This window comes from Ovis canadensis, chromosome 16 (assembly GCF_042477335.2).
Source record: "Ovis canadensis isolate MfBH-ARS-UI-01 breed Bighorn chromosome 16, ARS-UI_OviCan_v2, whole genome shotgun sequence".
NCBI lineage: Eukaryota > Metazoa > Chordata > Mammalia > Artiodactyla > Bovidae > Ovis > Ovis canadensis.
This window is the reverse complement of record NC_091260.1, coordinates 12,454,358-12,468,464: the sequence shown is the minus strand read 5'-3', so window position 1 is coordinate 12,468,464 and position 14,107 is coordinate 12,454,358.

Here is a 14,107-nt window from a genome sequence, read left to right as displayed (position 1 = left end):
GCCCACCCGGAAATCACGTGGGCCCAACCCGGAAATCACGTGGGCCCCACCCGGAAATCACGTGGGCCCCACCCGGAAATGACGTGGTCCCCACCCGGAAATCACGTGGGCCCCACCCTGAAATCACGTGGGCCCCACAGGGAAATCACGTGGGCCCCACCCGGAAATCACGTGGGCCCCACCCGGAAATCACGTGGGCCCCACCCGGAAATCACGTGGGCCCCACCCGGAAATCACGTGGGCCCCACGGGGAAATCACGTGGGCCCCACCCGGAAATCACGTGGGCCCCACGGGGAAATCACGTGGGCCCCCAGGGGAAATCACGTGGGCCCCACCCGGAAATCACGTGGGCCCCACCCGGAAATCACGTGGGCCCCACCCGGAAATCACGTGGGCCCCACGGGGAAATCACGTGGGCCCCACCCGGAGATAACGTGGGCCCCACCCGGAAATCACGAGGGCCCCACCCGGAAATCACGTGGGCCCCACCCGGAGATCACGTGGGCCCCACCCGGAAATCACGTGGGCCCCACCCGGCGATCACGTGGGCCCCAGCCGGAAATCACGTGGGCCCCACCCGGAAATCACGTGGGCCCCACCCGGAAATCACGTGGGCCCCACGGGGAAATCACGTGGGCCCCACCCGGAAATCACGTGGGCCCCACCCGGAAATCACGTGGGCCCCACGGGGAAATCACGTGGGCCCCCAGGGGAAATCACGTGGGCCCCACCCGGAAATCACGTGGGCCCTACCCGGAAATCACGTGGGCCCTACCCGGAAATCACGTGGGCCCCACGGGGAAATCACGTGGGCCCCACCCGGAAATCACGTGGGCCCCACCCGGAAATCACGTGGGCCCCACCCGGAAATCACGTGGGCCCCACCCGGAAATCACGTGGGCCCCACCCGGAAATCACGTGGGCCCCACCCGGAAATCACGTGGGCCCCACGGGGAAATCACGTGGGCCCCACCCGGAAATCAGGTGGGCCCCACCCGGAAATCACGTGGGCCGCACGGGGAAATCACGTGGGCCCTCAGGGGAAATCACGTGGGCCCCACCCGGAAATCACGTGGGCCCCACCCGGAAATCACGTGGGCCCCACCCGGAAATCACGTGGGCCCCACCCGGAAATCACGTGGGCCCCACCCGGAAATCAGGTGGGCCCCACCCGGAAATCACGTGGGCCCCACGGGGAAATCACGTGGGCCCCACCCGGAAATCACGTGGGCCCCACCCGGAAATCACGTGGGCCCCACCCGGAAATCACGTGGGGCCCACCCGGAAATCACGTGGGCCCAACCCGGAAATCACGTGGGCCCCACCCGGAAATCACGTGGGCCCCACCCGGAAATCACGTGGGCCCCACCCGGAAATGACGTGGTCCCCACCCGGAAATCACGTGGGCCCCACCCTGAAATCACGTGGGCCCCACGGGGAAATCACGTGGGCCCCACCCGGAAATCACGTGGGCCCCACCCGGAAATCACGTGGGCCCCACCCGGAAATCACGTGGGCCCCACCCGGAAATCACGTGGGCCCCACGGGGAAATCACGTGGGCCCCACCCGGAAATCACGTGGGCCCCACGGGGAAATCACGTGGGCCCCCAGGGGAAATCACGTGGGCCCCACCCGGAAATCACGTGGGCCCCACCCGGAAATCACGTGGGCCCCACCCGGAAATCACGTGGGCCCCACGGGGAAATCACGTGGGCCCCACCCGGAGATCACGTGGGCCCCACCCGGAAATCACGTGGGCCCCACCCGGAAATCACGTGGGCCCCACCCGGAAATCACGTGGGCCCCACCCGGAAATCACGTGGGCCCCACCCGGAAATCACGTGGGCCCCACCCGGAAATCACGTGGGACCCACCCGGAAATCACGTGGGGCCCACCCGGAAATGACGTGGTCCCCACCCGGAAATCACGTGGGCCCCACCCTGAAATCACGTGGGCCCCACGGGGAAATCACGTGGGCCCCACCCGGAAATCACGTGGGCCCCACCCGGAAATCTCGTGGGCCCCACCCGGAAATCACGTGGGCCCCACCCGGAAATCACGTGGGCCCCACCCGGAAATCACGTGGGCCCCACCCGGAAATCACGTGGGCCCCACCCGGAAATCACGTGGGCCCCACCCGGAAATCACGTGGGCCCCACCCGGAAATCACGTGGGGCCCACCCGGAAATCACGTGGGCCCCACGGGGAAATCACGTGGGCCCCACCCGGAAATCACGTGGGCCCCACCCGGAAATCACGTGGGCCCCACCCGGAAATCACGTGGGCCCCACCCGGAAATCACGTGGGCCCCACCCGGAAATCACGTGGGCCCCACGGGGAAATCACGTGGGCCCCACGGGGAAATCACGTGGGCCCCACCCGGAAATCACGTGGGGCCCAACCGGAAATCACGTGGGCCCCACCCGAAAATCACGTGGGCCCCACCCGGAAATCACGTGGGCCCCACCCGGAAATCACGTGGGCCCCACCCGGAAATCACGTGGGGCCCACCCGGAAATCACGTGGGCCCCACGGGGAAATCACGTGGGGCCCACCCGGAAATCACGTGGGACCCACCCGGAAATCACGTGGGCCCCACCCGGAAATCACGTGGTCCCCCAGGGGAAATCACGTGGGCCCCACCCGGAAATCACGTGGGCCCCACCCGGAAATCACGTGGGCCCCACGGGGAAATCACGTGGGCCCCACCCGGAAAACACGTGGGCCCCACCCGGAAATCACGTGGGCCCCACGGGGAAATCACGTGGGCCCCCAGGGGAAATCACGTGGGCCCCACCCGGAAATCACGTGGGCCCCACCCGGAAATCACGTGGGCCCCACCCGGAAATCACGTGGGCCCCACCCGGAAATCACGTGGGCCCCACCCGGAAATCACGTGGGCCCCACCCGGAAATCACGTGGGCCCCCAGGGGAAATCACGTGGGCCCCACCCGGAAATCACGTGGGCCCCCCCGGAAATCACGTGGGCCCCACGGGGAAATAACGTGGGCCCCACCTGGAAATCACGTGGGCCCCACCCGGAAATCACGTGGGCCCCACCCGGAAATCACGTGGGCCCCACCCGGAAATCACGTGGGCCCCACCCGTAAATCACGTGGGCCCCCAGGGGAAATCACGTGGGCCCCACCCGGAAATCACGTGGGCCCCACCCGGAAATCACGTGGGCCCCACGGGGAAATCACGTGGGCCCCACCCGGAAATCACGTGGGCCCCACCCGGAAATCACGTGGGCCCCACCCGGAAATCACGTGGGCCCCACCCGGAAATCACGTGGGCCCCACCCGGAAATCACGTGGGGCCCACCCGGAAATCACGTAGGCCCCACCCGGAAATCACGTGGGCCCCACGGGGAAATCACGTGGGCCCCACCCGGAAATCACGTGGGCCCCACCCGGAAATCACGTGGGCCCCACGGGGAAATCACGTGGGCCCCACCCGGAAATCACGTGGGCCCCACCCGGAAATCACGTGGGCCCCACCCGGAAATCACGTGGGCCCCACGGGGAAATCACGTGGGCCCCACCCGGAAATCACGTGTGCCTCACCCGGAAATCACGTGGGCCCCACCCGGAAATCACGTGGGCCCCACCCGGAAATCACGTGGGCCCCACGGGGAAATCACGTGGGCCCCACCCGGAAATCACGTGGGCCACACGGGGAAATCACGTGGGCCCCACCCGGAAATCACGTGGGCCCCACCCGGAAATCACGTGGGCCCCACCCGGAAATCACGTGGGCCCCCAGGGTAAATCACGTGGGCCCCACCCGGAAATCACGTGGGCACCACCCAGAAATCACGTGGGCCCCACCCGGAAATCACGTGGGCCCCACCCGGAAATCACGTGGGCCCCACCCGCAAATCACGTGGGCCCCACCCGGAAATCACGTGGGCCCCACCCGGAAATCACGTGGGCCCCACCCGGAAATCACGTGGGCCCCACCCGGAAATCACGTGGGCCCCACCCGGAAATCACGTGGGCCCCACCCGGAAATCACGTGGGCCCCACCCGGAAATCACGTGGGCCCCACCCGGAAATCACGTGGGCGCCACCCGGAAATCACGTGGGCCCCACCCGGAAATCACGTGGGCCCCACCCGGAAATCACGTGGGCCCCACGGGGAAATCACGTGGGCCCCACCCGGAAATCACGTGTGCCCCACCCGGAAATCACGTGGGCCCCACCCGGAAATCACGTGGGCCCCACCCGGAAATCACGTGGGCCCCACCCGGAAATCACGTGGGCCCCACCCGGAAATCACGTGGGCCCCACCCGGAAATCACGTGGGCCCCCAGGGGAAATCACGTGGGCCCCACCCGGAAATCACGTGGGCCCCACCCGGAAATCACGTGGGCCCCACCCGGAAATCACGTGGGCCCCACCCGGAAATCACGTGGACCCCGCCCGGAAATCACGTGGGCCCCACCCGGAAATCACGTGGGCCCCACCCGGAAATCACGTGGGCCCCACCCGGAAATCACGTGGGCCCCACCCGGAAATCACGTGGGCCCCACGGGGAAATCACGTGGGCCCCACGGGGAAATCACGTGGGCCCCACGGGGAAATCACGTGGGCCCCACGGGGAAATCACGTGGGCCCCACCCGGAAATCACGTGGGCCCCACCCGGAAATCACGTGGGCCCCACCCGGAAATCACGTGGGCCCCACCCGGAAATCACGTGGGCCCCACGGGGAAATCACGTGGGCCCCACCCGGAAATCACGTGGGGCCCACCCGGAAATCACGTGGGCCCCACCCGGAAATCACGTGGGCCCCACCCGGAAATCACGTGGGCCCCACCCGGAAATCACGTGGGCCCCACCCGGAAATCACGTGGGCCCCACCCGGAAATCACGTGGGCCCCACCGGGAAATCACGTGGGCCCCACCCGGAAATCACGTGGGCCCCACCCGGAAATCACGTGGGCCCCACCCGGAAATCACGTGGGCCCCCAGGGGAAATCACGTGGGCCCCACTCGGAAATCACGTGGGCCCCACTCGGAAATCACGTGGGGCCCACCCGGAAATCATGTGGGCCCCACGGGGAAATCACGTGGGCCCCACCCGGAAATCACATGGGCCCCACCCGGAAATCACGTGGGCCCCACCCGGAAATCACGTGGGCCCCACCCGGAAATCACGTGGGCCCCACCCGGAAATCACGTGGGGCCCACCCGGAAATCACGTGGGCCCCACCCGGAAATCACGTGGGCCCCACCCGGAAATCACGTGGGCCCCCAGGGGAAATCACGTGGGCCCCACCCGGAAATCACGTGGGCCCCACCCGGAAATCACGTGGGCCCCACCCGGAAATCACGTGGGCCCCACGGGGAAATCACGTGGGCCCCACCCGGAGATCACGTGGGCCCCACCCGGAAATCACGTGGGCCCCACCCGGAAATCACGTGGGCCCCACCCGGAAATCACGTGGGGCCCACCCGGAAATCACGTGGGCCCCACGGGGAAATCACGTGGGGCCCACCCGGAAATCACGTGGGCCCCACCCGGAAATCACGTGGGCCCCACCCGGAAATCACGTGGGCCCCCAGGGGAAATCACGTGGGCCCCACCCGGAAATCACGTGGGCCCCACCCGGAAATCACGTGGGCCCCACCCGGAAATCACGTGGGCCCCACGGGGAAATCACGTGGGCCCCACCCGGAGATCACGTGGGCCCCACCCGGAAATCACGTGGGCCCCACCCGGAAATCACGTGGGCCCCACCCGGAAATCACGTGGGCCCCACCCGGAAATCACGTGGGCCCCACCCGGAAATCACGTGGGCCCCACCCGGAAATCACGTGGGCCCCACCCGGAAATCACGTGGGCCCCACCCGGAAATCACGTGGGCCCCACCCGGAAATCACGTGGGGCCCACCCGGAAATCACGTGGGCCCCACCCTGAAATCACGTGGGCCCCACCCGGAAATCACGTGGGCCCCACCCGGAAATCACGTGGGCCCCACCCGGAAATCACGTGGGCCCCACCCGCAAATCACGTGGGCCCCACCCGGAAATCACGTGTGCCCCACGGGGAAATCACGTGGGCCCCACCCGGAAATCACGTGGGCCCCACCCGGAAATCACGTGGGCCCCACCCGGAAATCACGTGGGCCCCACCCGGAAATCACGTGGGGCCCACCCGGAAATCACGTGGGCCCCACGGGGAAATTACGTGGGCCCCACCCGGAAATCACGTGGGCCCCACCCGGAAATCACTTGGGGCCCACCCGGAAATCACGTGGGCCCCACCCGGAAATCACGTGGGCCCCACGGGGAAATCACGTGGGCCCCACCCGGAAATCACGTGGGCCCCACCCGGAAATCACGTGGGCCCCACCCGGAAATCACGTGGGCCCCACCAGGAAATCACGTGGGCCCCACCCGGAAATCACGTGGGCCCCACCCGGAAATCACGTGGGCCCCACCCGGAAATCACGTGGGCCCCCAGGGGAAATCACGTGGGCCCCACCCGGAAATCACGTGGGCCCCACCCGGATATCACGTGGGGCCCACCCGGAAATCACGTGGGCCCCACGGGGAAATCACGTGGGCCCCGCCCGGAAATCACGTGGGCCCCACCGGGAAATCACGTGGGCCCCACCCGGAAATCACGTGGGCCCCACCCGGAAATCACGTGGGCCCCACGGGGAAATAACCTGGGACCCACCCGGAAATCACGTGGGCCCCACGGGGAAATCACGTGGGCCCCACCCGGAAATCACGTGGGCCCCACCCGGAAATCACGTGGGCCCCACCCGGAAATCACGTGGGCCCCACCCGGAAATCACGTGGGCCCCACCCGGAAATCACGTGGGCCCCACGGGGAAATCACTTGGGCCCCACCCGGAAATCACTTGGGCCCCACCCGGAAATCACGTGGGCCCCACCCGGAAATCACGTGGGCCCCACGGGGAAATCACGTGGGCCCCACCCGGAAATCACGTGTGCCCCACCCGGAAATCACGTGGGCCCCACCCGGAAATCACGTGGGCCCCACCCGGAAATCACGTGGGCCCCACCCGGAAATCACGTGTGCCCCACGGGGAAATCACGTGGGCCCCACCCGGAAATCACGTGGGGCCCACCCGGAAATCACGTGGGCCCCACCCGGAAATCACGTGGGCCCCACCCGGAAATCACGTGGGCCCCACCCGGAAATCACGTGGGCCCCACCCGGAAATCACGTGGGCCCCCAGGGGAAATCACGTGGGCCCACCCGGAAATCACGTGGGCCCCACCCGGAAATCACGAGGGCCCCACCCGGAAATCACGTGGGCCCCACCCGGAAATCACGTGGGCCCCACCCGGAAATCACGTGGGCCCCACCCGGAAATCACGTGGGCCCCACCCGGAAATCACGTGGGCCCCACCCGGAAATCACGTGGGGCCCACCCGGAAATCACGTGGGCCCCACCCGGAAATCAGGTGGGCCCCACCCGGAAATCACGTGGGCCCCACCCGGAAATCTCGTGGGCCCCACCCGGAAATCACGTGGGCCCCACCCGGAAATCACGTGGGCCCCACCCGGAAATCACGTGGGCCCCACCCGGAAATCACGTGGGCCCCACCCGGAAATCACGTGGGCCCCACGGGGAAATCACGTGGGCCCCACCCGGAAATCACGTGGGCCCCACGGGGAAATCACGTGGGCCCCACCCGGAAATCACGTGGGCCCCACCCGGAAATCACGTGGGCCCCACGGGGAAATCACGTGGGCCCCACCCGGAAATCACGTGGGGCCCACCCGGAAATCACGTGGGCCCCAAGGGGAAATCACGTGGGCCCCACCCGGAAATCACGTGGGCCCCACGGGGAAATCACGTGGGCCCCACCCGGAAATCACGTGGGCCCCACCCGGAAATCACGTGGGCCCCACCCGGAAATCACGTGGGCCCCACGGGGAAATCACGTGGGCCCCACCCGGAAATCACGTGTGCCCCACCCGGAAATCACGTGGGCCCCACCCGGAAATAACGTTGGCCCCACCCGGAAATCACGTGGGCCCCACCCGGAAATCACGTGGGCCCCACCCGGAAATCACGTGGGCCCCACCCGGAAATCACGTGGGCCCCACCCGGAAATCACGTGGGCCCCACCCGGAAATCACGTGGGCCCCACCCGGAAATCACGTGGGCCCCACCCGGAAATCACGTGGGCCCCACCCGGAAATCACGTGGGCCCCACGGGGAAATCACTTGGGCCCCACCCGGAAATCACTTGGGCCCCACCCGGAAATCACGTGGGCCCCACCCGGAAATCACGTGGGCCCCACGGGGAAATCACGTGGGCCCCACCCGGAAATCACGTGTGCCCCACCCGGAAATCACGTGGGCCCCACCCGGAAATCACGTGGGCCCCACCCGGAAATCACGTGGGCCCCACCCGGAAATCACGTGTGCCCCACGGGGAAATCACGTGGGCCCCACCCGGAAATCACGTGGGGCCCACCCGGAAATCACGTGGGCCCCACCCGGAAATCACGTGGGCCCCACCCGGAAATCACGTGGGCCCCACCCGGAAATCACGTGGGCCCCACCCGGAAATCACGTGGGCCCCCAGGGGAAATCACGTGGGCCCACCCGGAAATCACGTGGGCCCCACCCGGAAATCACGAGGGCCCCACCCGGAAATCACGTGGGCCCCACCCGGAAATCACGTGGGCCCCACCCGGAAATCACGTGGGCCCCACCCGGAAATCACGTGGGCCCCACCCGGAAATCACGTGGGCCCCACCCGGAAATCACGTGGGGCCCACCCGGAAATCACGTGGGCCCCACCCGGAAATCAGGTGGGCCCCACCCGGAAATCACGTGGGCCCCACCCGGAAATCTCGTGGGCCCCACCCGGAAATCACGTGGGCCCCACCCGGAAATCACGTGGGCCCCACCCGGAAATCACGTGGGCCCCACCCGGAAATCACGTGGGCCCCACCCGGAAATCACGTGGGCCCCACGGGGAAATCACGTGGGCCCCACCCGGAAATCACGTGGGCCCCACGGGGAAATCACGTGGGCCCCACCCGGAAATCACGTGGGCCCCACCCGGAAATCACGTGGGCCCCTCGGGGAAATCACGTGGGCCCCACCCGGAAATCACGTGGGGCCCACCCGGAAATCACGTGGGCCCCAAGGGGAAATCACGTGGGCCCCACCCGGAAATCACGTGGGCCCCACGGGGAAATCACGTGGGCCCCACCCGGAAATCACGTGGGCCCCACCCGGAAATCACGTGGGCCCCACCCGGAAATCACGTGGGCCCCACGGGGAAATCACGTGGGCCCCACCCGGAAATCACGTGTGCCCCACCCGGAAATCACGTGGGCCCCACCCGGAAATAACGTTGGCCCCACCCGGAAATCACGTGGGCCCCACCCGGAAATCACGTGGGCCCCACCCGGAAATCACGTGGGCCCCACCCGGAAATCACGTGGGCCCCACCCGGAAATCACGTGGGCCCCACCCGGAAATCACGTGGGCCCCACCCGGAAATCACGTGGGCCCCACGGGGAAATCACGTGGGCCCCACCCGGAAATCACGTGGGGCCCACCCGGAAATCACGTGTGCCCCACCCGGAAATCACGTGGGCCCCACCCGGAAATCACGTGGGCCCCACGGGGAAATCACGTGGGCCCCACCTGGAAATCACGTGGGCCCCACCCGGAAATCACGTGGGCCCCCAGGGGAAATCACGTGGGCACACCCGGAAATCACGTGGGCCCCAACCGTAAATCACGAGGGCCCCACCCGGAAATCACGTGGGCCCCACCCGGAAATCACGTGGGCCCCACCCGGAAATCACGTGGGCCCCACCCGGAAATCACGAGGGCCCCACCCGGAAATCACGTGGGGCCGACCCGGAAATCAAGTGGGGCCTACCCGGAAATCACGTGGGCCCCACCCGGAAATCAGGTGGGCCCCACCCGGAAATCACGTGGGCCCCACCCGGAAATCAGGTGGGCCCCACCCGGAAATCACGTGGGCCCCACCCGGAAATCACGTGGGCCCCACCCGGAAATCACGTGGGCCCCACCCGGAAATCACGTGGGCCCCACCCGGAAATCACGTGGGCCCCACGGGGAAATCACGTGGGCCCCACCTGGAAATCACGTGGGCCCCACCCGATAATCACGTGGGCCCCACCCGGAAATCACGTGGGCCCCACCCGGAAATCACGTGGGCCCCACCCGGAAATCACGTGGGCCCCACCCGGAAATCACGTGGGCCCCACGGGGAAATCACGTGGGCCCCACCCGGAAAACACGTGTGCCCCACCTGGAAATCACGTGGGGCCCTCCCGGAAATCACGTGGGCCCCACCCGGAAATCACGTGGGCCCCACCCGGAAATCACGTGGGCCCCACGCGGAAATCACGTGGGCCCCACCCGGAAATCACGTGGGCCCCACCCGTAAATCACGTGGGCCCCACGGGGAAATCACGTGGGCCCCACCCGGAAATCACGGGGGCCCCTCGCGGAAATCACGTGGGCCCCACCCGGAAATCACGTGGGCCCCACCCGGAAATCACGTGGGCCCCCAGGGGAAATCACGTGGGCCCCACCCGGAAATCACGTGGGCCCCACCCGGAAATCACGTGGGCCCCACCCGGAAATCACGTGGGCCCCACCCGGAAATCACGTGGGCCCCACCCGGAAATCACGTGGGCCCCACCCGGAAATCACGTGGGGCCCACCCGGAAATCACGTGGGCCCCACGGGGAAATCACGTGGGCCCCACCCGGAAATCACGTGGGCCCCACCCGGAAATCACGTGGGCCCCACCCGGAAATCACGTGGGCCCCACCCGGAAATCACGTGGGCCCCACCCGGAAATCACGTGGGCCCCACGATGAAATCACCTGGGCCCCACCCGGAAATCACGTGGGCCCCACCCGGAAATCACGTGGGCCCCACCCGGAAATCACGTGGGCCCCACCCGGAAATCACGTGGGCCCCACCCGGAAATCACGTGGGCCCCACCCGGAAATCACGTGGGCCCCACCCGGAAATCACGTGGGCCCCACGGGGAAATCACGTGGGCCCCACCCGGAAATCACGTGTGCCCGACCCGGAAATCACGTGGGCCCCACCTGGAAATCACGTGGGCCCCACCCGGAAATCACGTGGGCCCCACCCGGAAATCACCTGGGCCCCACGGGGAAATCACCTGGGCCCCACCCGGAAATCACGTGGGCCCCACCCGGAAATCACGTGGGCCCCACCCGGAAATCACGTGGGCCCCACCCGGAAATAACGTGGGCCCCACCCGGAAATCACGTGGGCCCCACCCGGAAATCACGTGGGCCCCACCCGGAAATCACGTGGGCCCCACGGGGAAATCACGTGGGCCCCACCCGGAAATCACGTGTGCCCGACCCGGAAATCACGTGGGCCCCACCCGGAAATCACGTGGGCCCCACCCGGAAATCACGTGGGCCCCACCCGGAAATCACGTGGGCCCCACGGGGAAATCACGTGGGCCCCACCCGGAAATCACGTGGGCCCCACCCGGAAATCACGTGGGCCCCACCCGGAAATCACGTGGGCCCCACCCGGAAATCACGTGGGCCCCACCCGGAAATCACGTGGGCCCCACCCGGAAATCACGTGGGCCCCACCCGGAAATCACGTGGGCCCCACCCGGAAATCACGTGGGCCCCACCCGGAAATCACGTGGGCCCCACCCGGAAATCACGTGGGGCCCACCCGGAAATCACGTGGGGCCCACCCGGAAATCACGTGGGGCCCACCCGGAAATCACGTGGGCCCCACCCGGAAATCACGTGGGCCCCACGGGGAAATCACGTGAGCCCCACCCGGAAAACACGTGGGCCCCACCCGGAAATCACGTGGGCCCCACGGCGAAATCACGTGGGCCCCCAGGGGAAATCACGTGGGCCCCACGGGGAAATCACGTGGGCCCCACGGGGAAATCACGTGGGCCCCACCCGGAAATCACGTGGGCCCCACCCGGAAATCACGTGGGCCCCACCCGGAAATCACGTGGGCCCCACCCGGAAATCACGTGGGCCCCACCCGGAAATCACGTGGGCCCCACCCGGAAATCACGTGGGCCCCACCCGGAAATCACGTGGGCCCCACGGGGAAATCACGTGGGCCCCACCCGGAAAACACGTGGGCCCCACCCGGAAATCACGTGGGCCCCACCCGGAAATCACGTGGGCCCCACGCGGAAATCACGTGGGCCCCACCCGTAAATCACGTGGGCCCCACCCGGAAATCACGTGGGCCCCACCCGGAAATCACGTGGGCCCCACCCGGAAATCACGTGTGCCCCACCCGGAAATCACGTGGGCCCCACCCGGAAATCACGTGGGCCCCCAGGGGAAATCACGTGGGCCCCACCCGGAAATCACGTGGGCCCCACCCGGAAATCACGTGGGCCCCACCCGGAAATCACGTGGGCCCCACCAGGAAATCACGTGGGCCCCACCCGGAAATCACGTGGGCCCCACCCGGAAATCACGTGGGGCCCACCCGGAAATCACGTGGGCCCCACGGGGAAATCACGTGGGCCCCACCCGGAAATCACGTGGGCCCCACCCGGAAATCACGTGGGCCCCACCCGGAAATCACGTGGGCCCCACCCGGAAATCACGTGGGCCCCACCCGGAAATCACGTGGGCCCCACGATGAAATCACCTGGGCCCCACCCGGAAATCACGTGGGCCCCACCCGGAAATCACGTGGGCCCCACCCGGAAATCACGTGGGCCCCACCCGGAAATCACGTGGGCCCCACCCGGAAATCACGTGGGCCCCACCCGGAAATCACGTGGGCCCCACGGGGAAATCACGTGGGCCCCACCCGGAAATCACGTGTGCCCGACCTGGAAATCACGTGGGCCCCACCCGGAAATCACGTGGGCCCCACCCGGAAATCACGTGGGCCCCACCCGGAAATCACCTGGGCCCCACGGGGAAATCACCTGGGCCCCACCCGGAAATCACGTGGGCCCCACCCGGAAATCACGTGGGCCCCACCCGGAAATCACGTGGGCCCCACCCGGAAATCACGTGGGCCCCACCCGGAAATCACGTGGGCCCCACCCGGAAATCACGTGGGCCCCACCCGGAAATCACGTGGGCCCCACCCGGAAATCACGTGGGCCCCACCCGGAAATTACGTGGGCCCCACCCGGAAATCACGTGGGCCCCCCGGGGAAATCACGTGGGGCCCACCCGGAAATCACGTGGGGCCCACCCGGAAATCACGTGGGCCCCACCCGGAAATCACGTGGGCCCCACGGGGAAATCACGTGAGCCCCACCCGGAAAACACGTGGGCCCCACCCGGAAATCACGTGGGCCCCACGGCGAAATCACGTGGGCCCCCAGGGGAAATCACGTGGGCCCCACGGGGAAATCACGTGGGCCCCACGGGGAAATCACGTGGGCCCCACCCGGAAATCACGTGGGCCCCACCCGGAAATCACGTGGGCCCGACCCGGAAATCACGTGGGCCCCACCCGGAAATCACGTGGGCCCCACCCGGAAATCACGTGGGCCCCACCCGGAAATCACGTGGGCCCCACCCGGAAATCACGTGGGCCCCACCCGGAAATCACGTGGGCCCCACCCGGAAATCACGTGGGCCCCACCCGTAAATGACGTGGGCCCCACCCGGAAATCACGTGGGCCCCACGGGGAAATCACCTGGGCCCCACCCGGAAATCACGTGGGCCCCACCCGGAAATCACGTGGGCCCCACCCGGAAATCACGTGGGCCCCACCCGGAAATCACGTGGGCCCCACCCGGAAATCACGTGGGCCCCACGGGGAAATCCCGTGGGCCCCCAGGGGAAATCACGTGGGCCCCACCCGGAAATCACGTGGGCCCCACCCGGAAATCAGGTGGGCCCCACGGGGAAATCACGTGGGCCCCACCCGGAAATCACGTGAGCCCCACCCGGAAATCATGTGGGCCCCACGGGGAAATCACGTGGGCCCCACCCGGAAATCACGTGTGCCCCACCCGGAAATCACGTGGGCCCCACCCGGAAATCACGTGGGCCCCACGGGGAAATCACGTGGGCCCCACGGGGAAATCACGTGGGCCCCACCTG